Below are 25,644 nucleotides of genomic sequence, written 5' to 3' on the forward strand. Positions count from 1 at the left end.
GACTCTGGAAATTAAATTAACTAAATGGCTCTGAAAAGACCCTTTGGTTTTTTTAAAAATTACAACAACAAAATTAACCCCTAGAAAATGCACAGACAGCAAAAAAGTACAGCTATGCTACTGCCAGTGATTTATAGCGATCACTGGCAAGCTAGGGGTTAATGACTCTGGAAATTAAATTAAATTATCTAAATGGCTATGAAAAGAGCCTTTGGTTTTTTAAAAAAATTACAACAAAAAAATTAACCCCTAAAAAAATGCAGACAGCAAAAAAGTACAGCTATGCTACTGCCACTGATTTATAGCGATCACTGGCAAGCTAGGGGTAATGACTCTGGAAATTAAATTCAATTAAATAAATGGCTCTGAAAAGACCCTTTGTTTTTTTTAAAAATGACAACAACAAAATTAACCCCTAAAAAATGCACATACAGCAAAAAAGTACAGCTATGCTACTGCCAGTGATTTATAGCGATCACTGGCAAGCTAGGGGTTAATGACTCTGGAAATTAAATTAAATTATCTAAATGGCTATGAAAAGAGCCTTTGGTTTTTTTTAAAAAATTACAACAAAAAAATTAACCCCTAAAAAAATGCACAGACAGCAAAAAAAGTGCAGCTGTGCTAATGCCAGTGATTTATAGCGATCACTGGCAAGCTAGGGGTTAATAACTCTGGAAATTAAATTAAATTAATTAAATTAAATTAACTAAATGGCTCTGAAAAGAGCCTTTGGCTTTTTAAAAAAAATTACAACAAAAAAATTAACCCCTAAAAAAATGCACAGACAGCAAAAAAAGTGCAGCTATGCTAATGCCAGTGATTTATAGTGATCACTGGCAAGCTAGGGGTTAATGGCTCTGAAAAGAGCCTTTGGATCTCACATTTTTTTAACAAATATAATAAATATAGCTCTCTCTGCTAAATACAGGTCTCTCTCTCCAACAAAATCGCAAGTGAGGAGAGGGAGGGAGATCCACACTGATCAGTGTCAATATTTACAAATATTGACATGATCAGACAAATGGGGTATTTTATTTTTTTATTTTTTTTATGGGTGGGAGGCTCAGATTGGGTGACCCTAGCTTGCCCCTATGATGAGGCAGGCTAGGGACACCCCCAGAGGCCCCATGATGCACTGGGCATCGCCATCTTGGATGCCCTGTGAAGGGGGAGGGGGGCTATTTAGGGCTGTTTTTTATTTTCTGCCGTTTTTTTTATATATTTTTATTTTTTATTTTATAACTAACTAAGTGCCTCGACCCACCGAGGCACTTAGCACACAAGCAGAGCATCAGAAGCATGTCTGATCGCTTCCGATGCTCTGCTGAACTGCCGGGCTCCACGTGGAGCAAAACAGGAAGTGATCACTCATGGGGGAGTGATCAATCCGGTCCCGGTACTCGTAAACAGTATTGCAGGGATGCCTAGACATCGAGGCATCCCTGCAATACTGTAAGAGCGGCTGGAAGCGATCGCGATCGCTTCCAGGGCTCAGTTTAGCCGACGATGTACGCCATACGTCCTCAGGCGTTAACTGTATTTTTTTGCAGGACGTATGGCGTACGTCGTCGGTCACTAAGGGGTTAAAACTGTTGTAATATTTTTCTAATGTTTGTAAATATTTTTTTATTTTTTGTAACTTAGTTCTTTTTTATTTTTTGTACTTTAGTTAGTTTATTTCATTGTATTTATTTGTAGGTATTGTATTTAATTAATTTATTGATAGTGTAGTGTTAGGTTTAATTATAGATAATTGTAGGTAGTTTATTTAATTTATTTATTGATAGTGTAGTGTTAGGTTTAATTGTAACTTAGGTTAGGATTTATTTTACAGGTAATTTTGTAATTATTTTAACTAGGTAGCTATTAAATAGTTATTAACTATTTAATAGCTATTGTACCTGGTAATAGTTATTGTACCTGTAAAATAAATATTAATCCTAAAATAGCTACAATATAATTATAATTTATATTGTAGCTATATTAGGGTTTATTTTACAGGTAAGTATTTAGCTTTAAATAGGAATAATTTATTTAATAAGAGTTCATTTATTTCGTTAGATTTAAATTATATTTAAGTTAGGGGGGTGTTAGTGTTAGGGTTAGACTTAGCTTTAGGGGTTAATACATTTATTATAGTAGTGGTGTGGTCCGGTCAGCAGATTAGGGGTTAATAATTGTAGGTAGGTGGAGGCGACGTTGGGGGCGGCAGATTAGGGGTTAATAAATATAATATAGGGGTCGGCTGTGTTAGGGGCAGCAGATTAGGGGTACATAGGTATAATGTAGGTTGCGGCGGTGTACGGAGCGGCAGATTAGGGGTTAAAAAAATATGCAGGTGTCAGCGATAGCGGGGGCGGCAGATTAGGGGTTAATAAATATTATGTAGGTGTCGGCGGTATTAGGGGCAGCAGATTAGGGGTACATAGGGATAACGTAGGTGGCGGCGGTGTGCGGTTGGCAGATTAGGGGTTAAAAATTTTTAATAGAGTGGCGGCGATGTGGGGGCGCCTCGGTTTAGGGGTACATAGGTAGTTTATGGGTGTTAGTGTACTTTAGAGCACAGTAGTTAAGAGCTTTATGAACCGGCGTTAGCCCAGAAAGCTCTTAACTCCTGTTTTTTTTCTGCGGCTGGAGTTTTGTCGTTAGATTTCTAACGCTCACTTCAGCCACGACTCTAAATACCGGCGTTAGAAAGATCCCATTGAAAAGATAGGATACGCAATTGACGTAAGGGGATCTGCAGTATGGAAAAGTTGCGGCTGCAAAGTGAGCGTTAGACCCTTTCCTGACTGACTCTAAATACCAGCGGTAGCCCAAAACCAGCATTAGGAGCCTCTAACGCTGGTTTTGACGGCTAACGCCAAACTCTAAATCTAGCCGTTAGTTTCCTATTATCAAATTTTCTTTGTTCTCTTGGTATATATATTTGGAAAAGCAGGAATGTAAGCTTAGGAGCTGGCCCATTTTTGGTTTAGCACCTGGGTAGCGCTTGTTGAATGGTCGCTAAATGTGGCCACTAATCAGCAAGCGTTATCCAGGGTTCTGAACCAAAAATCAAGCTATTATATCCTCCCTCCTTCCTGCTGGCCCTCAGAAATAGAGTGGTTTCACTGCTGGTGGAGAGACCATGCTATTAAAAATGCAATCCCCATATTAAGATTAGCAGCGTTCATTCAACACAAAGAACGTATACAATATGAATCACATAATGCATTTTATCTCTATTTTTACGTAGTTCTGCCCTTTTTTATGCTCCAAAATGGTATTATAATTAATAATTTTATAAGAATCTTTTAGCATTGCAGCACCATTTTACAGTTTGATTTTTTGTACTATAAATCTTATATATATATAATGATTACTTACTACATTTTAGAGAGTTATAAGTTACATTTATCTTGATTTAAAGGGTTTACTGTGGGTGGGTGAAAAGGGTTTACTGTGGGTGTTTGCGTGCATCAGGTGTAGCGCTCATATTACAAATTGAAAGTAAATAAAAACGCATGAGTGGAATCACAATTTACAGTACAATGATCACTGCGTCCTCAGAGATCTGGTTAACTGTTTTGTGAAACAAAAAGTGTCACAAAACACTTAAAAAAAATCCATTAAAAAGTACAGTTACATTCATAATAATACTATCTAATAAAAATTTGTAAAAAAAAAAAAAAAAAAAGCAAAATAAAAATTAAAAGGGCTCGAAGATATGAGGTCTTAGGTGTTAGAAAAAAAAAGTCAGGCAAAGGGCTTTAACATAGACATACACACAGACACATGTCTAAATATGTATAGGTATGTAAAAAATATTATTATTATTAACATTTTTTTGTAGAGCACCAAATCATTCTACAGCACTTTAAACATATCATAATATTTCTAAGAGACAATAATAGACCAGATGAACGGGCCTTGCCCGTTTCTTGCCAAACGTTGTAGATCACCTTAAAGGGACAGTATACACTCATTTTCATATAACTGCATATAATAGACACTACTATAAAGAATAAGATGCACAGATACTGATATAAAAATCCAGTATAAAATGGTTTAAAAACGTACTTAGAAGCTTTCAGTTTAGCTCTGTTGAAAAGGCAGTTGGAAAGCCCAAGTGGGAAATAGGACACTCCCCCTTCTTTTGCATATGAAAAGACCCTTTACACAAACAGGAGCAAGCTGGAGAAGGTAGCTGACGGTATTCAAATAAAACTTTGGGGCTTGGTTAGGAGTCTGAAAATCAGAGCAATGTTCTTTAAAAATAAGCAAAATTATACATTTAAAAAAAAAAAAAACTTTATGGGCTTTATAAATGGATCATCTACAAAATATTTATGCAAAGAAAAAATGAGTGTATAATGGCCCTTTAAATGAAGACGATTTACATAACAGCTGGGCTTGAGATCTCATCTTACATGCTCTGCTGATTATAATAGCTAGTCCTTCGCTACTTTTGAATGTGACATGAGGTGGATAGAAATCTTTTTGAACTGTGCAACATTCTGGTTACAATATTTTAACACAAGATATGAGGCTAACAAAATTAGTTTTATTGAATGTAGGAAAATGTTACTACATATTTTTGCAGTCTCATATTTATTACCTTCAACATATCAAAACATTTAAATTCTCAAATGGTATGAAATAATATGGATTTTTACTTTTGTACAGAAACAAATATAAGATATTATAATACATTTTAATATATTAAACATTTCTAGCTACAGTATCTGTTTTAATCTCTGCCAAAGACATCTGTATGCAAATGGTTTATAAGGTGTACGGAAAATAATATTTGAAAGAATGAATATACACACTCCATATGAGGCCAAATTAGTGTTCAATACCTGTAGAAAAAAAAATCAAACTACTTTATCTGACCTTTTCGGGATTTTTTTTTTTTTTTTTTTCAATAATGATGTTTCTGGTGTGATATCTCTGTCAGTACATTTTTCACTCTTAATCTTGGCCTGTATCCACATGCTTTTAAAGTAACTTGCTTAAGCAAAAGAAGAATGATACAGTTGAGATGAAATTTTCCTGGAGGGCATTGTAGCAATTAGATAGATGAATGACCATACATTTTAATTAGAATACTAGGTACACATTCCATATCATTACTCCAAGAACCAAAGCTAATGCAGTGCAGAGCGTCAACTTTCTACAAGAGTCAATAAGCTAGATACTCAGATTCTTTTGTTTCAAATAATATTTTTACTAAATCTTTTTATTTCATGCCATGAGGATTATAATATATAGAAAATAAAAACATTTTTTTTAATCAATTTTGCAAAGTTTATTCCAAATGTATTCTGCATCAATAAATCTTCTCAATAATAATAGAATTAAGGACATTTTCTATCCTTACATAAGATCAATAAAATGAATAAATATCATTGCTTTTTCTTTTCAAAACTATTGTTGTTCATATTCTTTTGAGAAAAGCTTGCTTGTCTTTATGTTGATACAGTTTTGAAATCTTAATAATCCAGTAAGCAGAGTGAAAAAGGCAGTCTGAAGAACAAATATTTCGTTTTTTTGTACACTACAATTTGCATTAATTCATACACAAATACATATATATATTATTTGGGGAAAAATAAAAATTAAAAAAGCAAAGCAAAAAAACCCGAAACATATGTAAATGTCATTATATGGCCTCCATTCAAGTCAGTCAAACTTCCCATATAAAATGAATTGATTCCACAAGAGCAGAGGGTACAGCAGTGCAAGTAATTGGGATTCTGGATGGAGAGGGTTCCTGGAGTGAAACGTTGTCTATCCAGCCTTTGATAAATGGAGTCCATTTTGCCAAGTAGCTTATCTCTTTCCTGCACTTTTTCAGTGTTGAGATATTTACCTTATGTTCACATGGTTTTTAGATTTACAGTTGAAATGTTGCTCAAATTACACTTCTAAATTATGTAACTTTTACTTCTTTAAATATGGTCTTCATATTTTTTTTACATTATTGCAATGAGGTTTTAAATTCCTCAAATTATATGATGACATCATAGTTGAGAACATGTGAAATACATTTACAGGGACACTTTGCAGCAGAGCCATGCCCACGTATGTTTTGTAAAGATCCTCCCACTCCAAGCCACCCCTAAGCAAGCACATGCAATAATAGTAGTATATTTTAGCCATAACAATTGCTTAAAAGGGAAAGGAAAGTCAATTTAATGATTCAGGTGGAGTATGTCATGATTAAATTCACTTCTATTCTCAGATTTACTTTGTTCTCTTAGGTATACATACTGTATACTCAGCAGCAGCAATGGACCAGCTGTTGATTGGTGGCTACACACTATTGTCTTTTGTCACTGGGTGATTAGATGTGTTCAGCTAGCTCCCAGCAGTGTATTGCTGCCCTAGAATTGACTTTAAATGTGTTTTTAATCCCTTTGCAACAATGGATTTAACCACATGGTTATATGCAAGCAATAGTGTAATAACAATATTGCTCTAACATATTAGGTGCTTTTCTTATTGCATTGTTCTAGCCCTTTAACCCCTTTGGCTAAACAGATGTACCATTACATGATAAAACAGGTCTTAAGGATTCTCTTGTAAAGGGGATTGCTGTGTTCCCACACCGGCAGCAGCCCCAGAACTTGCCTTGGGACTGAGGCAGTGTGTTGAGGGTCATTCAGAGCACAGGGGTGGCATTTTATCACTGTTATAGTGAATCACAGCCTTCACATGGTTACTGTATTAAAACAGTTACAGTGAGGGAGGGCAGCCCACAGGTGGAGAGGGGATGGAGGTGGATCAGCGGTGAAGGGGAGGTGGTAGGAGGTTGGAGGTGCGGGATGTTAGACAACAGAAACACATTTTGGTAGGGACAGGGAGGGATGGGATGTTGCACTATAGGAAACTGTCAAATGAAAGGGGGGGTACAATAAAAAAACATATTAGTTTATATATCAAATGAAAAAAAACACTCTAATTTGGGTACTGGCAGACAGTTGCCAGCACTTAAAATGACTGCCACTACTGGGAGGGAGGAGGGTTAGAGAGCTGCTTGGAAGGGATCAGGGGGTGGAAGGGTAGAGGAGGGATCGTTAAACTGCAGAAAACAAAAAAATAAATAATAACTAAAATTAAAATAAAAAATTACTAAACTGCATAGTGGGATACTTTCTGTCAGTACCTAAGATGGTGGTGATGAGTGTGGGTGGGGGGTGCAGAGAGATGTTTGGGAGGAATTAGGTAGGGATCAGGGACGTGGGAAGTGTCAGTTGGGAGGGTAATACCTACATTACTATACTATTACCCTTACCAGCTAGCTAATTGACCCCTTCACTACCGGGAGTTTCAGATATGTGGTGCACAGCATATGGTGGCATAGGAAGAATACCTTTATAGCAAGAACCAAAATAAGCAACCAAGGATAAAATTACTAACCCTTCAGTACATGTATAGCAGGACACCACAAAGCACCCTAGTTTATATAGATGTTACACAGCCTTAAAGTATACAGTGACATTACCTCAAAATGTTTAACCTGCTATCTACTTTGGTTGGACTGCTGGAATTGAGAATAATATATGAAGATATGTTGTGGGGTTTTTTTTGTTTTACTTTTGCTAAAACATTATTGATAATTTCTCAAGTAGGTAGCATTTTATGAGGTAAATATTAATGTGCTGCAATGATTCTGGACAATAGATTAATTTTTGTCTTCTAAATTATGAAATACTTTTTTGGGTTTTAATTCCCTTTAATAAATCTGAAATGCACATGTATGCACCTGTTATGTTCTCTGAATTCCAGTCCCAGAACATGTAGAGTATAATGTCTTAAGCCCCTGCAAAGTAAAACCTCAGTATATAAATGGGATAATTAAACATGATTCAAACATTATTGAGATGCCTTATATACTATTATATATTACATTTTATGGTTCCCCTTACCTGACAACTGTCTACACACTGCTATATTTCAGAATAATTGAAAATCACAAATAAAGAAAATTACAGAAAAAAAAAATCCAAAAATACAGTAAAATTAAAAGCCACAACGAACTCTGTGGTGGGAGTAGTGTTCTGCACACAATACTATTAAACTAAATACAGATTAAATTAAACAAGGGATAGACTTAAAAGGCAGAGACAGGAAACCAAAAAAAACTTGACTGTCACTAGAAAAATGGGACAGTTGGCTACTATGTGATATTATTAGAAGCACAAAATGCATTTTCTGTATTAAGAAAAAAAATATTTTGTTTCTATGCTTGCGAGGTGGTGAGTAGCCAAAGAGTAATCAGTTCTTAAGACCCAGTTTGGACCTCCTGTTAGTTGAAAAACAATATCAATGCCAATAGCTTTGACTTAACCTTGTTTTCACGCAAAAAAATCGAAACATTTAATATTGACTTATAAATGCATTCAATGTATATATAGAAATATCTGTTTATGAATAAATAGAACATATTCTGCTATGTGAAGAACATTGGAATGTAAAATAATCATATTTTCATGTCAGGTTAGTGCACTTGAGAAAATGTGATCGGGTGCGCTCACGAATAGGGTGTTCGTTTTCCCCCCACTTTTCACTTTCTATTGAAGTGTTTGGGGAATACGCTAATGTGGTCACTATATTCTAAGTTTGGCTTTTTGCGTGCATCGGATTAGCGCACAAGTGAAAACCTTTTAATTTAAACTTGTAATATGTGCAAAATGCTTACTTCTAGAGTAATCAACACAAGAGCAGGAGTGATAAACAGCACTCCACTTGTAATCTAGCCTATAATAATTGCTTGTCTGTACATAGGGTTATTAAAGGAAATAAGATGAAAACATGAATACATAGTTTTTACATTTAAAATGTACAGCATAGCGGTAAAAGCTATTGTCTTCATATTCTAAAGAATGTTATATGAATTCCATACTTTAGTTGCTATGGGAACCAAAGACACCAGTATGTAATCCACTGAAGGGCATTCAGAAATATTACAGTCAATTCTTAATACAATAGAAAATATATAAAATTAGAAGAAAAGGCTACAGTGACAATAATATGATTTTGCCTTATTACAAAAAGAAAACAAATCAATGCAAGAAAATTTACTAGAACCGTTTACTGTTAAATATTATTTTTTGCATTAACCAGCTGCTGCCAATTTAAAAATCATCATGGACTTTAAATAGATTAACAGGATATTTTTGAAGAAAACCAAGAATAGTAAGATAATGTATTTGGAGTTGCCAAGTTGATTTCTCTAAAACAAAGCTGTTGGGTAATTTTGTGTTTTATATAATATATATGCTTTGCTTTATTTTCATTATATTTGAAGCTCCGCTATAAATGTTAAGTCTTTCAACTTTGCAATATTGGGTTAGACTAACTATGGCCTAGATTTAGAGTTTGGCGGTAGCCGTGAAAACCAGCGTTTTCCTCTAACGCTGGTTTTCACGGCTACCGTCATTCTTCAGTTGGACGTCGCTGGATGAAGATGGGTCCGCGGTGGAGGTCTTCAGGATGGAGCCGGTCCTCATCGGATGAAGATAGAAGATGCCGCTTGGAAGATGATGGTTGCCGGTCCGGATCTACTCTTCTTCCCGGATAGGATGAAGACTTTGGAGCCTCTTCTGGACCTCTTCAGCCACCGGATGATGGATCGCCAGCCCCCGCTTGGGTTGGATGAAGATTTTGGAGCCAGGACCGATCGGTGATACCCGTTGAGGTGAAGACAAGGTAGGATGATCTTCAGGGGCTTAGTGTTAGGTTTATTTAAGGGGGGTTTGGGTTAGATTAGGGGTATGTGAGTGGTGGGTTGTAATGTTGGGGGGGGTATTGTATGGTTTTTTTTACAGGCAAAAGAGCTGAACTTCTTGGGGCATGCCCCGCAAAGGGCCCTGTTCAGGGCTGGTAAGGTAAAAGAGCTTTGAACTTTAGAATAGGGTAAGGCATTTTTTATTTTGGGGGTCTTTGTTATTTTATTAGGGGGCTTAGAGTAGGTGTAATTAGTTTAAAATTGTTGTAATATTTTTCTTATGTTTGTAAATATTTTTTTATGTTTTGTAACTTAGTTCTTTTTTATTTTTTGTACTTTAGTTAGTTTATTTCATTGTAGTTATTTGTAGGTATTGTATTTAATTAATGTATTGATAGTGTAGTGTTAGGTTTAATTGTAGGTAATTGTAGGTATTTTATTTAATTAATTTAATGATAGTATAGTATTAGGTTTAATTGTAACTTAGGTTAGGATTTATTTTACAGGTAATTTTGTAATTATTTTAACTATTTTAGCTATTAAATAGTTCTTAACTATTTAATAGCTATTGTACCTGGTTAAAATAAATACAAAGTTACCTGTAAAATAAATATAAATCCTAAAATAGCTATAATATAATTATAATTTATATTGTAGCTATATTACGATTTATTTTACAGGTAAGTATTTAGCTTTAAATAGGAATAATTTATTTAATAAGAGTTAATTAATTTCGTTAGATTTAAATTATATTTAAGTTAGGGGGGTGTTAGTGTTAGGGTTAGACTTAGCTTTAGGGGTTAATACATTTATTAGAATATCGGTGAGCTCCGGTCGGCAGATTAGGGGTTAATAATTGAAGTTAGGTGTCGGCGATGTTAGGGAGGGCAGATTAGGGGTTAATACTATTTATTATAGGTTTAGTGAGGCGGATTAGGGGTTAATAACTTTATTATGATAGCGGTGCGGTCCGCTCGGCAGATTAGGGGTTAATAAGTGTAGGCAGGTGGAGGCGACGTTGTGGGGGGCAGATTAGGGGTTAATAAATATAATATAGGGGTCGGCGGTGTTAGGGGCAGCAGATTAGGGGTACATAAGGATAATGTAAGTAGCGGCGGTTTACGGAGCGGCAGATTAAGGGTTAAAAATAATATGCAGGGGTCAGTGATAGCGGGGGCGGCAGATTAGGGGTTAATAAGTGTAAGGCTAGGGGTGTTTAGACTCAGGGTACATGTTAGGGTGTTAGGTGCAGACGTAGGAAGTGTTTCCCCATAGCAAACAATGGGGCTGCGTTAGGAGCTGAACGCGGCTTTTTTGCAGGTGTTAGGTTTTCTTTCAGCTCAAACAGCCCCATTGTTTCCTATGGGGGAATCGTGCACGTTTTTGAGGCTGGCCACGTCCGTAAGCAACTCTGGTATCAAGAGTTGAAGCTGCGTTAAATATGCTCTACGCTCCTTTTTTGGAGCCTAACGCAGCCTTTATGTGGACTCTCAATACCAGAGTTATTTTTATGGTGCGGCCAGAAAAAAGCCAGCGTTAGCTACGCGGGTCCTTACCGACAAAACTCTAAATCTAGCTGTAAAATAGGAGACAGACTGAGATATACATAGAATTAAATAAACTGCCCATATTAGATTTTTTAAATATCTGGATTCAGTTTAAAATCTGCTTGATTAAATAATTGCTATTAAAATCATTTAATCCACACAAATCATACGTAAAATCAATGGCATCCATACCCATTATGGGCTAGCTTCAAAAAAGTCCGGTGGACAGGGGTGAACATCTTCGCTTCTGCTGTCTGCTTGGCATTTATCATTGTACACTGCGACTAGTGTGCGACAAAGCCCAGGCTGTCAATCTCCCCATTCAGAAAAGTCAGGGGTGGGATGAAGATATGCCACATAACAGGACCACTGCTTCTTAACTCTTGACTGCTGGTTTGCTCACATGAGTCTGCTGCTGGAACCTTTGTTAAATCTGGGCCAAAATCTTAAATGGTCAAAAAACTCTAAAATTGTCTGTCATGTTATAAAACAGTGCTATTTAAACATGTTAAAAATAATTTTTGCATGAAAGAAAGTTATGTTAAAGATGTTTTAATCATTCTCTGCATAGTGGCTTCTGGAAGAGGTAAAAAAAAGCTGAGTGGGGAAGAGAATGAGGAAGGTAAGAAAAGTTGCCTTAACAAAACAGGTATTTGTTTTTGCAGGTCTTTATTCTTCAGTTTTCAAGGAATTGATTTTGTGTCTATTTAAGTTGTTGGATAAGCAGATCAACTCGTTTTTTAGTGGTGTAAACCTCACAAGCATATAGAAAATAACAAGTATCTGCCATTCATATATTGGTATTATTGGTTATGTGAAAAAACTGCATTCAAAATAATTCTGCAGTTATCATCAATATTGAATCAATTAGAAATCATTCTTGATTTTTGTATCTTTTGCTTTTATGAAAATCTATGAAATCCTTATGAAAATCCTTTAAAAAACCTTGTAAAATTAAGTTTTAAGTGTATTGAACCAAACTTGCCTACTATATTTTCATACCTTCCAAAGTTTCCTGGTGGTTTTTTGGACTGGAAGATGAAGAGGATTTATGTTCAGTTGGCAACCAGTGTTTGGTGAGTGGAGCCATGAAAATACGAAATTGGCTGTGGCTATATGGATCAAGAGTGGAGATGGATGGAGTCAGTGTGTGTATTAGGTGAAGCTGTAGCAGATCCTAGAAACCAATACATTTGCCCTGACTTGGGAAGCTGCCTGAACTAAAATCTCTCCAAATGCTATGGGGGCTCCATAAGAGCAAATGAATAAGGAAATATCCTAACTAATATTTAGATAGTTTCACATTGCAAATTAAATCTTTGCAAACACACAATGTAACCAATCATAAATACTTCTAAATATGTATAACAAGCAACTAATGCAGGGGAGAACATAGGAGGACAGTCTATAAAACTAATTTACTCTAATGTAACAGTTCTATTTATGATAGATTAAATCCCTGTTTTAGAGTAATAAGGAGACATGCTATAACCACTGTTATAAAATGTAGTCTTTATTATAGTTCTATAAATTAAGATTATGTAGCTGGCTGGTAGCCACATTATTTAGGTAGGAGAACAACTAGTGTCCAAGCAGAGTCAAGTTGTTAATGGAACACAAAACCCAACATCTAGATTACGAGTTTTGCGTTGCGGCTTTTAGCGGTGATAAAATGGCAATTTCAGCGTAAAAGCAGAAACGCACTATTGGGAGTCGTGTTGGTATAGCTATACCACAAGCATTGTAAAATGCTTGCGATACAGCCTATACCGACACAATCCATACCACCTTCTAAGAGCAGTAGTTATGGATTTTGTGTAACAAAAATGTTTCACAAAACTCGTAACTAAAATGTTACAAAGTACACTAACACCCATAAACTACATATTAACCCCAAAACCGCCACCCTCCCGCATCGCAAATACTATATTAAACCTATTTACCCCTAATCTGCCACTCCCGACATCACCAACACTATAATAAAATTAAGAACCCCTATTCCGCCGCTCCCCGACATTGCTGCAACTATAATTAAGTTATTAACCCCTAATCTGCTGCACCCAACATTGCTGCCACTAATAAAAGCTATTAACCCCTATTCCACCGCTCCCCGACATCACCGCCACTAAAAAAAATTATTAACCCCTAAACTTCCAGCCTCCCACATCTTCACCACTAAAAAACCTATTAGCCCATAAACCTCCAGCCCCCCCCCCCACATTGCAAAATACTAAACTATTAACCCCTAAACCTAACACCCCTAACTTTAAATTAAAATTACAATATAACACTATTTAAATAAATAAAAACTTACCTGTGAAATAAATATAAACCTAACATTAAACTATAAATTAACCTAACCTTGCTATTATAATAATGAAAAAAACTATCAATTAAAAATACTAAATTAAAAATTTAAAAAAAATTAACACTACAAAAAAAAAATTTAAATTTAAATTACAACAACAAAAAAAAACAAATCCTACGAAAATTTTTAAAAAATCTACGTTTACCAAAAATAATAAACACTAAAATCACGAAAAATAAAAAACACTAAGGCCTAGATTTAGAGTTCGGCGGTAGCCGTCAAAACCAGCGTTAGAGGCTCCTAACGCTGGTTTTGGCCGCCCGCTGGTATTTGGAGTCAGTGATTAAAGGGTCTAACGCTCACTTTACAGCCGCGACTTTTCCATACCGCAGATCCCCCTACGCCATTTGCGTATCCTATCTTTTCAATGGGATCTTCCTAACGCCGGTATTTAGAGTCGTTTCTGCAGTGAGCGTTAGAGCTCTAACGACAAGATTCCAGCCGCCTGAAAATAGCAGGAGTTAAGAGCTTTCTGGCTAACGCCGGTTTATAAAGCTCTTAACTACTGTACCCTAAAGTACACTAACACCCATAAACTACCTATGTACCCCTAAACCGAGGTCCCCCCACATCGCCGCCACTCGATTAAAATTTTTAACCCCTAATCTGCCGACCGCCACCTACGTTATACTTATGTACCCCTAATCTGCTGCCCCTAACACCGCCGACCCCTGTATTATATCTATTAACCCCTAACTTGCCCCCCACAACGTCGCCGCAAGCTACTTAAAATAATTAACCCCTAATCTTCCGACCGCAAATCGCCGCCACCTACGTTATCCCTATGTACCCCTAATCTGCTACCCCTAACATCGCCGACCCCTATGTTATATTTATTAACCCCTAATCTGCCCCCCTCAACGTCGCCGACACCTACCTACACTTATTAACCCCTAATCTGCCGAGCGGACCTGAGCGCTACTATAATAAAGTTATTAACCCCTAATCCGCCTCACTAACCCTATCATAAATAGTATTAACCCCTAATCTGCCCTCCCTAACATCGCCGACACCTACCTTCAATTATTAACCCCTAATCTGCCGACCGGAGCTCACCGCTATTCTAATAAATGTATTAACCCCTAAAGCTAAGTCTAACCCTAACACTAACACCCCCCTAAGTTAAATATAATTTTTATCTAACGAAATAAATTAACTCTTATTAAATAAATAATTCCTATTTAAAGCTAAATACTTACCTGTAAAATACATCCTAATATAGCTACAATATAAATTATAATTATATTATAGCTATTTTAGGATTAATATTTATTTTACAGGCAACTTTGTAATTATTTTAACCAGGTACAATAGCTATTAAATAGTTAAGAACTATTTAATAGTTACCTAGTTAAAATAATAACAAATTTACCTGTAAAATAAATCCTAACCTAAGATATAATTAAACCTAACACTACCCTATCAATAAAATAATTAAATAAACTACCTACAATTACCTACAATTAACCTAACACTACACTATCAATAAATTAATTAAACACAATTGCTACAAATAAATAAAATTAAATAAACTATCTAAAGTACAAAAAATAAAAAAGAACTAAGTTACAGAAAATAATAAAATATTTACAAAGATAAGAAAAATATTACAACAATTTTAAACTAATTACACCTACTCTAAGCCCCCTAATAAAATAACAAAGCCCCCCAAAATAAAAAATTCCCTACCCTATTCTAAAATACAAATATTACAAGCTCTTTTACCTTACCAGCCCTGAACAGGGCCCTTTGCGGGGCATGCCCCAAGAATTTCAGCTCTTTTGCCTGTAAAAAAAAACATACAATACCCCCCCCCCAACATTACAACCCACCACCCACATACCCCTAATCTAACCCAAACCCCCCTTAAATAAACCTAACACTACCCCCCTGATGATCTTCCTACCTTGTCTTCACCATGCCAGGTTCACCGATCCGTCCTGGCTCCAAGATCTTCATCCAACCCAAGCGGGGGCTAGACATCCACTGAAGAAGTCCAGAAGAGGGTCCAAAGTCTTCCTCCTATCCGGCAAGAAGAGGACATCCGGACCGGCAAACATCTTCTCCAAGCGGCATCTTCTATCTTCTTCCATCCGATGACGACCGGCTCCATCTTGAAGACCTCCAGCGCGGATCCATCCTCTTCTTCCGACGACTAGACGACGAATGACGGTTCCTTTAAGGGACGTCATCCAAGATGGCGTCCCTCGAATTCCGATTGGCTGATAGGATTCTATCAGCCAATCGGAATTAAGGTAGGAATTTTCTGATTGGCTGATGGAATCAGCCAATCAGAATATAGTTCAATCCGATTGGCTGATCCAATCAGCCAATCAGATTGAGCTCGCATTCTATTGGCTGTTCCGATCAGCCAATAGAATGCGAGCTCAATCTGATTGGCTGATTGGATCAGCCAATCGGATTGAACTATATTCTGATTGGCTGATTCCATCAGCCAATCAGAAAATTCCTACCTTAATTCCGATTGGCTGATAGAATCCTATCAGCCAATCGGAATTCGAGGGACGCCATCTTGGATGACGTCCCTTAAAGGAACCGTCATTCGTCGTCTAGTCGTCGGAAGAAGAGGATGGATCCGCGCTGGAGGTCTTCAAGATGGAGCCGGTCGTCATCGGATGGAAGAAGATAGAAGATGCCGCTTGGAGAAGATGTTTGCCGGTCCGGATGTCCTCTTCTTGCCGGATAGGAGGAAGACTTTGGACCCTCTTCTGGACTTCTTCAGTGGATGTCTAGCCCCCGCTTGGGTTGGATGAAGATCTTGGAGCCAGGACGGATCGGTGAACCTGGCATGGTGAAGACAAGGTAGGAAGATCATCAGGGGGGTAGTGTTAGGTTTATTTAAGGGGGGTTTGGGTTAGATTAGGGGTATGTGGGTGGTGGGTTGTAATGTTGGGGGGGGGTATTGTATGTTTTTTTTTACAGGCAAAAGAGCTGAAATTCTTGGGGCATGCCCCGCAAAGGGCCCTGTTCAGGGCTGGTAAGGTAAAAGAGCTTGTAATATTTGTATTTTAGAATAGGGTAGGGAATTTTTTATTTTGGGGGGCTTTGTTATTTTATTAGGGGGCTTAGAGTAGGTGTAATTAGTTTAAAATTGTTGTAATATTTTTCTTATCTTTGTAAATATTTTATTATTTTCTGTAACTTAGTTCTTTTTTATTTTTTGTACTTTAGATAGTTTATTTAATTTTATTTATTTGTAGCAATTGTGTTTAATTAATTTATTGATAGTGTAGTGTTAGGTTAATTGTAGGTAATTGTAGGTAGTTTATTTAATTATTTTATTGATAGGGTAGTGTTAGGTTTAATTATATCTTAGGTTAGGATTTATTTTACAGGTAAATTTGTTATTATTTTAACTAGGTAACTATTAAATAGTTCTTAACTATTTAATAGCTATTGTACCTGGTTAAAATAATTACAAAGTTGCCTGTAAAATAAATATTAATCCTAAAATAGCTATAATATAATTATAATTTATATTGTAGCTATATTAGGATGTATTTTACAGGTAAGTATTTAGCTTTAAATAGGAATTATTTATTTAATAAGAGTTAATTTATTTCGTTAGATAAAAATTATATTTAACTTAGGGGGGTGTTAGTGTTAGGGTTAGACTTAGCTTTAGGGGTTAATACATTTATTAGAATAGCGGTGAGCTCCGGTCGGCAGATTAGGGGTTAATAATTGAAGGTAGGTGTCGGCGATGTTAGGGAGGGCAGATTAGGGGTTAATACTATTTATGATAGGGTTAGTGAGGCGGATTAGGGGTTAATAACTTTATTATAGTAGCGCTCAGGTCCGCTCGGCAGATTAGGGGTTAATAAGTGTAGGCAGGTGTCGGCGACGTTGTGGGGGGCAGATTAGGGGTTAATAAATATAACATAGGGGTCGGCGATGTTAGGGCAGCAGATTAGGGGTACATAGGGATAACGTAGGTGGCGGCGGTTTACGGAGCGGCAGATTAGGGGTTAAAAGTGTAATGCAGGGGTCAGCGATAGCGGGGGCGGCAGATTAGGGGTTAATAAGTGTAAGGTTAGGGGTGTTTAGACTCGGGGTACATGTTAGAGTGTTAGGTGCAGACGTAGGAAGTGTTTCCCCATAGGAAACAATGGGGCTGCGTTAAGAGCTGAACGCTGCTTTTTTGCAGGTGTTAGGTTTTTTTTCAGCTCAAACAGCCCCATTGTTTCCTATGGGAGAATCGTGCACGAGCACGTTTTTGATGCCGGCCGCGTCCGTAAGCAACTCTGGTATCGAGAGTTGCATTTGCGGTAAATATGCTCTACGCTCCTTTTTTGGAGCCTAACGCAGCATTTGTTTGAACTCTCGATACCAGAGTTAAATTTATGGTGCGGCCAGAAAAAAACCCGCGGAGCGTTAACAGCCCTTTTACCGCCGAACTCCAAATCTAGGCCTAAGATTACCAAAAAAAATTTTTTTTAGATTAGGGGTTGGGCTTTGAAAAAGACCTAAATGCCCTTTTAAGGGCAATGCAAAAGAGTTAAATGCCCTTTAAGAGCAATGCCCATACAAATGCCCCTTTGTATTTTTTTTTTACAGGTAAAAGAGCTGATTTCTTTGGGGCAATGCCCTACAAAAGGCCCTTTTAAGAGCTATTGGTTGTTTATTGTAGGCTAGGGGGTGTTTTTATTTTGGGGGGAGGGCTTTTTATTTTTATAGGGCTATTAGATTAGGAGTAATTGTTTTTGTTTTTAATAATTTCGTTTATTTTATTTTGTAATCTTATTGTTTTTATTTTTCGTGATTTTAGTGTTTATTATTTTTGGTAAACTTAGATTTTTTTACATTTTTCGTAGGATTCATTTTTTTTTTAGCTGTAATTTAGATTTTTAAGTTTTTTCCGCAGTGTTCGTTTTTTTAAATTTGTAATTTAGATATTTTATTTGGTAGTATTTTTTATTTTATTAGAATAGTTATGTTAGGTTAATTTACAGTTTAATGTTAATTTTATTTTTATTTCACAGGTAAGATTTTATTTATTTAAATAGAGTTATATTGTAATTTTAATTAAAAGTTAGGGGGTGTTAGGTTTAGGAGTTAATAGCTTAATTTAGTGCTTTGCAATGTTGGGGGGCTGGCGGTTTAGAGGTTAATAGGTTTATTTAGTGACGGCGATGTCGGGGAGCGGCGGAATAGTGGTTAATATCTTTTATTAGTGGCGGCGATGTCGGGGGCGGCAGATTAGGGGTTAATAACTTTATTTAGCGTCAACGATGTTGGGGGTGGCAGATTAGGGGTTAATAACTTTATTTAAGTGTCGGCAAAGTCAGGGTGGCGGATTAGGGGTGTTTAGACTCGGGGTTTGTGTTAGGGTGTTAGGTAACATTTTTTCCCCATAGACATCAATGGGGTTGTGTTACGGAGATCGCCATTCCGCACTTCAGGTGTTAGTTTTTTTCTAACACTCTCTCCCCATTGATGTCTATGGGGGAAAGTGTGCACAAGCACTTCAAAGAACCCTTGGCTTTTGTGCGGTATGGAGTTTAACGCCACCATATCGCATGCACAAGGAGGCTTTTCAGTAACTTGTAATGGCAGCGCTATGGTGATGAAATAACTCAACTTTTGTTGCATTCGTTTCACACCCTGTTTAGTGCAAAACTCACAATCTAGGTGCAATATTTTTCTATCATCATTCAGATACAGCATACAACTTTAAACAAAGTTAACATTTACTTCTATTATTTAATTAGCTTTGTTCGCTTTGTATCCTTTGTTAAAAAGCATACCTAGGTAGGCTCAAGAACAACAATGCACTACTCGGGGCTAGCTTCTTATTGGTGACTGCACATATATTTCTCTTGTTATTGGCTCACCAAATGTGTTCAGCTAGCTACCAGTAGTGCTGATCCATCAACAAAGGATACATAGAGAATAAAGCAGATTTGACAATCTAAGAATATTGGAAAGTTGCTTAAAATGCTATGCTTTGCCTGTATCATGAAATAAAATCTTGGGTTTCATGTCACTTTAATATAACAGTCTAAAATGAAAGCCAAATAATCTAAACCCTAGGTTTTATTGAGAGATGGCAACCAAGGAGCCTTCTCAGATATGAACTCCAGGCAAGAGGATGTAGACAGCATGACTAGTAAATACATATAATAGTCCTATAATTTCTACCTATAGGTGTATATATTACGAGGGTGGAATTAATTGTTAACCCACATACATTTATTTTAAGACTATGTTCATTCTACTGTTAGAGATTAATCCTTGTTGGTGGCAAGCAAGTCACTACTACAAGACAACACAAAAGCAAAATAAGATTTGCATATAAACTGAGATACTATGTCGGAGTGTCCTAATTTATATTTAGGCTCCCACTAGCCAATATATAAGTGACTTATGGTAAGTGGTTCTGTTCACTTTTTTATCTAGCAATTATTTTGGTTTTGATGGTGAATAAATACCTTTAATGACAGAGATGTCAGTAAATACAAACAGACCCAGTAACATTATCAGTTAGATTTGACAACATTTTCTAAACTGAGTTTATTCAGTATTTAATTCCTATAATTACCTTGTGCAAATAGGTTCAGGTATATTTAGATTCAAATTAGGACATTTAATGAGGAGAAAAATAACTTTAAATTTGATTTTTCTTGCATATCCAGAATTCTTGTTTTTTTATCTTTGACTCCAAATATCTTAACAGCCATAAGAATCGTCTAAAGCTTTTACATTGTCATTTGCATTAATATGTCACCAAGGAATATCTTTTGTTTAATGGTTTCTTCTGGGAACCTAGATAGTTATAAATAGTAAATCTGAATTGATAACCAGTCTTGCATCTACTTTTAAAAGAGTTTTGCTTGAATTTAATTAATATTATTATAAAAATCCCACTTTACCGATTGTTTCAACACAGTTCCACACATAAAAACACTTTCACAATAATTAATGTTATCTTGTTATTTCAAATGATTACTATAGTAAACTGAATTATGAACTTATTGAGATACACATCAAACTAGCTATACTGTATGTTTTGCTATGTTTTGATAAGAAACATATTGTATACTCTTTTATACATTATATAAGCATTCTTTTAATATTAGCATAATATATATATATATATATACAATAAGGCCAAAAGTAAGTGGACATCTGGCCATTACAACTATGAGCTAGATTACGAGTGGCATGCTGTTGCATGCAAGCGGAGTATTTTGCGGCTCTTTTCGCACATTGGAAATAGTGTGCATAATACAAGTTGAAAGTAAACACGTTCGCTTGTGAGCAATCAAATTTAAAGTGAGTTGGATTAGCTTCCCTTCAGAGCACTAGTTACACTCATAATAACACTGTAACATAAAGATATATACATACATATGCCTATATATGTATATATATATATATAAATAAATAATGCTGTACGCCAGCACTCTCTGTCCTGAGTGTAGTCAAGCTAGGGTGCTTCCAAAAGTTAAATACTAACGGCCAGATTACGAGTTTTGTGTTAGAGGCTATGCGGTGCTAACGAGCACTTTTCTCTCACCGCTCACTTACAGGCAGCGCTGGTATTACCGGTTTTTATAAACCTGGCATTAAAAGGCAAGAACTGAGTGTTGAGCAAAATTGTGCTCCTAACCTAACTCCAATATCAGCGCTGCTTAAGTCAGCGGTGAGCTTGTCGTTCGCCAGGGCGTGATGATGTGGAGAGCCTTGAGTCTCCCTTTATACTAGCCAATCAGTGCGCCCCTACTGGTGGGTGAAATTTTCACAAAATACCGCTGTAAAGTAAAAAATTACTGGAAGCACATACAACCTATTATTAAAAAGAAACGAGCATCAGAAAGGGGAAGGAAGGAAAGGGGATATAAAATAATTTAAACATCGCATGGTTGTTGGTGCCAGACATGCTGGTCTGAGTATTTAAAAAAAACTGCTGATCTACTCGGTTTTTCACGCACAACCATCTCTAGGGTTTACAGAAAATAGTTCGAAAAAAAGAAAATATCCAGTAAGCGGCAGTTGTGTGGACAACAATGTCTTGTTGATGTCAGAGGTCAGAGTAGAGTGGTTTGAGATGATAGAAAGGCAACAGTAACTCAAATAACCACTCCTTACAACCAAGGAATGCACAACATGTTGGACCTTGAAGCAGATGGGCTACTGCAGCAGAAGACCACACCAGTGGCCACTCCTGTCAGCTAATAACAGGAAACTGAGGCTACAATTTGCACAGGCTCACCAAAATTGGACAATAGAAAATTAGAAAAATGTTGCCTGGTCTGATGAGTCTCGATTTCAGCTGTGACATTCAGATAGTATGGTCAGAATGTAGTGTAAAACAACATGAAAACATGAATCCATCCTGCCTTGTATCAATGGTTCAGGATGGTGGTGGTGGTGTGATGGTGTGGGGGATAATTTTTTGGCACACTTTGAGCCCCTTAGTACCAATTGAGCATTGTTTAAATGCCACTGCCTACCTGAGTATTGTTGCTTACCATGTCTATCCCTTTATGACTACAGTGTACCCATCTTCTGATGGCTATTTCCAGCAGGATAATGCACCATGTCAAAAAGCTCAAATCATCTCAAACTGGTTTCTTGAACATGACAATGAGTTCACTGTACTCAAATAGCTGCCAAAGTCACCAGATCTCAATTCAATAGAGCACCTTTGGAATGTGGTGAAATGGGAGATTTGCATCATGGATGTGCAGCCTACAGAACTGCAACTACTGTGTGATGCTATCATGTCAATATGGAGCAAAATGTCTGAGGAATGTTTTTAACACCCTGTTGAATCTATGCCATGAAGAATTAAGGCAGTTATGAAGGCAAAAGTGGGTTCAACCCTGTACTAGCAAGGTGTACCTAATAAAGTGGCCGTTGAGTGTATATACATATATATACATATATATATATATATATATATATATATATATATATATATACATATATATTTTATATTAATATATATATATATATAATTTTCTTTGACTTTTTCACATCCTATAAAACACACTTGATGCTGACAAGACCAGTTATTGGTCAGAAAAACATGCGGCTAGATTACAAGTTTTGTAGGTAAAAACTTGCGGTGCTAACAAGCCTTTTTTTCCAGCGCTCACTTTAAACAACGCTGGTATTACAAGTTTTCTGAATGGCTGCGTTAGCCTCAGAAAAGTGAGCGTTGAGCAAATTTAGCGCCACTTCTACCTGTAATACCAGCATTGCTTACGGCAAAACGTGCTTGTGCACGATCTCCCCATAGGAAACAATGGGGCTGAGCTGGCTGAAAAAAAACCTAACACCTGCAAAAAAGCAGCGTTCAGCTCCTTTGCAGCCCCATTGATTCCTATGTGGAAATACTTTCTAAGTCTACACCTAACACCTTAACATGAACCCCGAGTCTAAACACCCCTAACCTTACACTTATTAACCCCTAATCTGTCGCTCTGGACACCGCTGCCACCTACATTATACCTATGAACCCCTAATCTGCTGCTCCTAACATCGCCGACACCTACATTATATTTATTAACCCCTAATCTGCCGTCCCCAACGTCGCCGCTACTATATTAAATGTATTAACCCCTAAACCTAAGTATAACCCTAACCCCCTAACTTAAATCTATTTTTAATAAATCTAAATAAAATTACTATAATCAAATAAATTATTCCTATTTAAAAATAAATACTTACCTATAAAATAAACCATAAGATAGCTACAATATAACTAATAATTACATTGGAGCTATTTTAGGATTTATATTTATTTTACAGGCAACTTTGTATTTATTTTAACTAGGTACAATAGCTATTAAACAGTTAATAATTATTTAATAGCTACCTAGTTAAAATAATTACAAAATTACCTGTAAAATAAATCTTAACCTAAGTTACAAATACACCTAACACTAAACTATCAATAAATTAATTATATAAATTAACTACAATTATCTAACATAAAATACAATTAAATAAACTAAACTATAGTACAAAAAAAACAAACACTAAATTATAAAAAATAAAAAAATATTACTAGAAGTTTAATCTAATTACACCTAATCTAATCCCCCTAATAAAATAAAATAATAAAAAAAAATAATAAAATTCCCTATCCTAAACTAAATTACAAATAGCCCTTAAAAGGGCCTTTTGGGGGGCATTGCCCCAAAGTAATCAGCTCTTTTACCATTAAAAAAAAGAAATACAATACCCCCCAACATTACAAACCACCACCCACACATCAGCCAATAGAATGCGAGGTAAATTCTATAGGCTGATCCAATCAGGCAATCGGATTGAACTTCAATCCGATTGACTGAATATATCAACCAATCAGATTTTTCCTACCTTAATTCCGATTTGCTGATAGAATCCTATCAGCCAATCGGAATTCGAGGGACGGCATCTTGGATGATGTCATTTAAAGGACCAGCCATTCGTCGGGTAGTCGTCGGCCTAGAAGGATGTTCCGCGCCAGAGGTCTTCAAGATGGAGCCACTCATCGCCGGAAAGATGAAGATAGAAGATGCCGCTTGGATGAAGACTTCTGCTGGATGGAGGACCTCTTCTACCCCAATCGGATGAAGACTTCTGCCTGGCTGGAGGACCACTTGTGCCCGGATCAGATGTTCGGTCCGGCTGGGGGAAGAAGGTAGGGTGATCTTCAATGGTAGGGTGATCTTCAATGGGGTAGTGTTAGTTTTTTTAAGGGGGGATCAGGTGGGTTTTAGAGTAGGGGTGTGTGGGTGGTGGGTTGTAATGTTGGAGGGGTATTGTATTTCTTTTTTTACAGGTAAAAGAGCTGATTACTTTGGGGCAATGCCCCGCAAAAAGCCCTTTTAAGGGCTGGTAAAAGAGATGATTACTTTGGGGCAATGCCCCGCAAAAGTCCCTTTTAAGGGCTATTTGTAATTTAGTATAGGGTAGGGAATTTTATTATTTTGGGGGGCTTTTTTATTTTATTAGGGGGATTAGATTAGGTGTAATTAGATTAAACTTCTTGTAATATTTTTTTATTTTTTGTAATTTAGTGGGGTTTTTTGTACTATAGTTTAGTTTATTTAATTGTATTTTATGTTAGATAATTGTAGTTAATTTATTTAATTAATTTATTGATAGTGTAGTGTTAGGTGTATTTGTAACTTAGGTTAGGATTTATTTTACAGGTAATTTTGTAATTATTTTAACTAGGTAGCTATTAAATAGTTATTAACTATTTAATAGCTATTGTACCTAGTTAAAATAAATACAAAGTTGCCTGTAAAATAAATATAAATTCTAAAATAGTTACAATGTAATTATTAGTTATATTGTAGCTATTTTATGGTTTATTTATAGGTAAGTATTTATTTTTAAATAGGAATAATTTATTTAATTATAGTAATTTTATTTAGATTTATTAAAAATAGATTTAAGCTACGGGCGTGTTAGGGTTAGGGTTAGACTTAGGTTTAGGGGTTGATACATTTAATATAGTATCGACGACGTTGGGGGCGGCAGATTAGGGGTTAATAATAGTAGTTAGGTGGCGGCGACGTTGGGGGTGGCAGATTAGGTGTTAATAAATATATTATAGGTGTCGGCGATGTTAGGGGCAGCAGATTAGGGGTTCATAGGTATAATGTAGGTTGCAGCGATGTCCGGTCGGCAGATTAGGGGTTAAATAATTTTATTATAGTGTTTGCGATGTGGGGGGGGGGCTCGGTTTAGGGGTTAATAGGTAGTTTATGGGTGTTAGTGTACTTTGTAGCACTGTAGTTAAGAGCTTTATGTTCCGGAATTAGCCCATAATACTCTTAACTACTGACTTTTATATGCGATAGGAGTCTTGGAGGTAGAGGCTGTACCGCTCACTTCTTCCAAGACTTGTAATACCAGCGTTACCCAAATCCCATTAAAAATATAGGATACGCAATTGACTTCAGGGGATTTGTGGTATGGAAAAGTCGCGGAAGAAAAGTGAGCGGTACACCTGTACCTGCCTGAATCGTAATACCAGCGGG

The sequence above is a fragment of the Bombina bombina genome, chromosome 4, assembly GCF_027579735.1.
Source record: "Bombina bombina isolate aBomBom1 chromosome 4, aBomBom1.pri, whole genome shotgun sequence".
Classification (NCBI taxonomy): domain Eukaryota; kingdom Metazoa; phylum Chordata; class Amphibia; order Anura; family Bombinatoridae; genus Bombina; species Bombina bombina.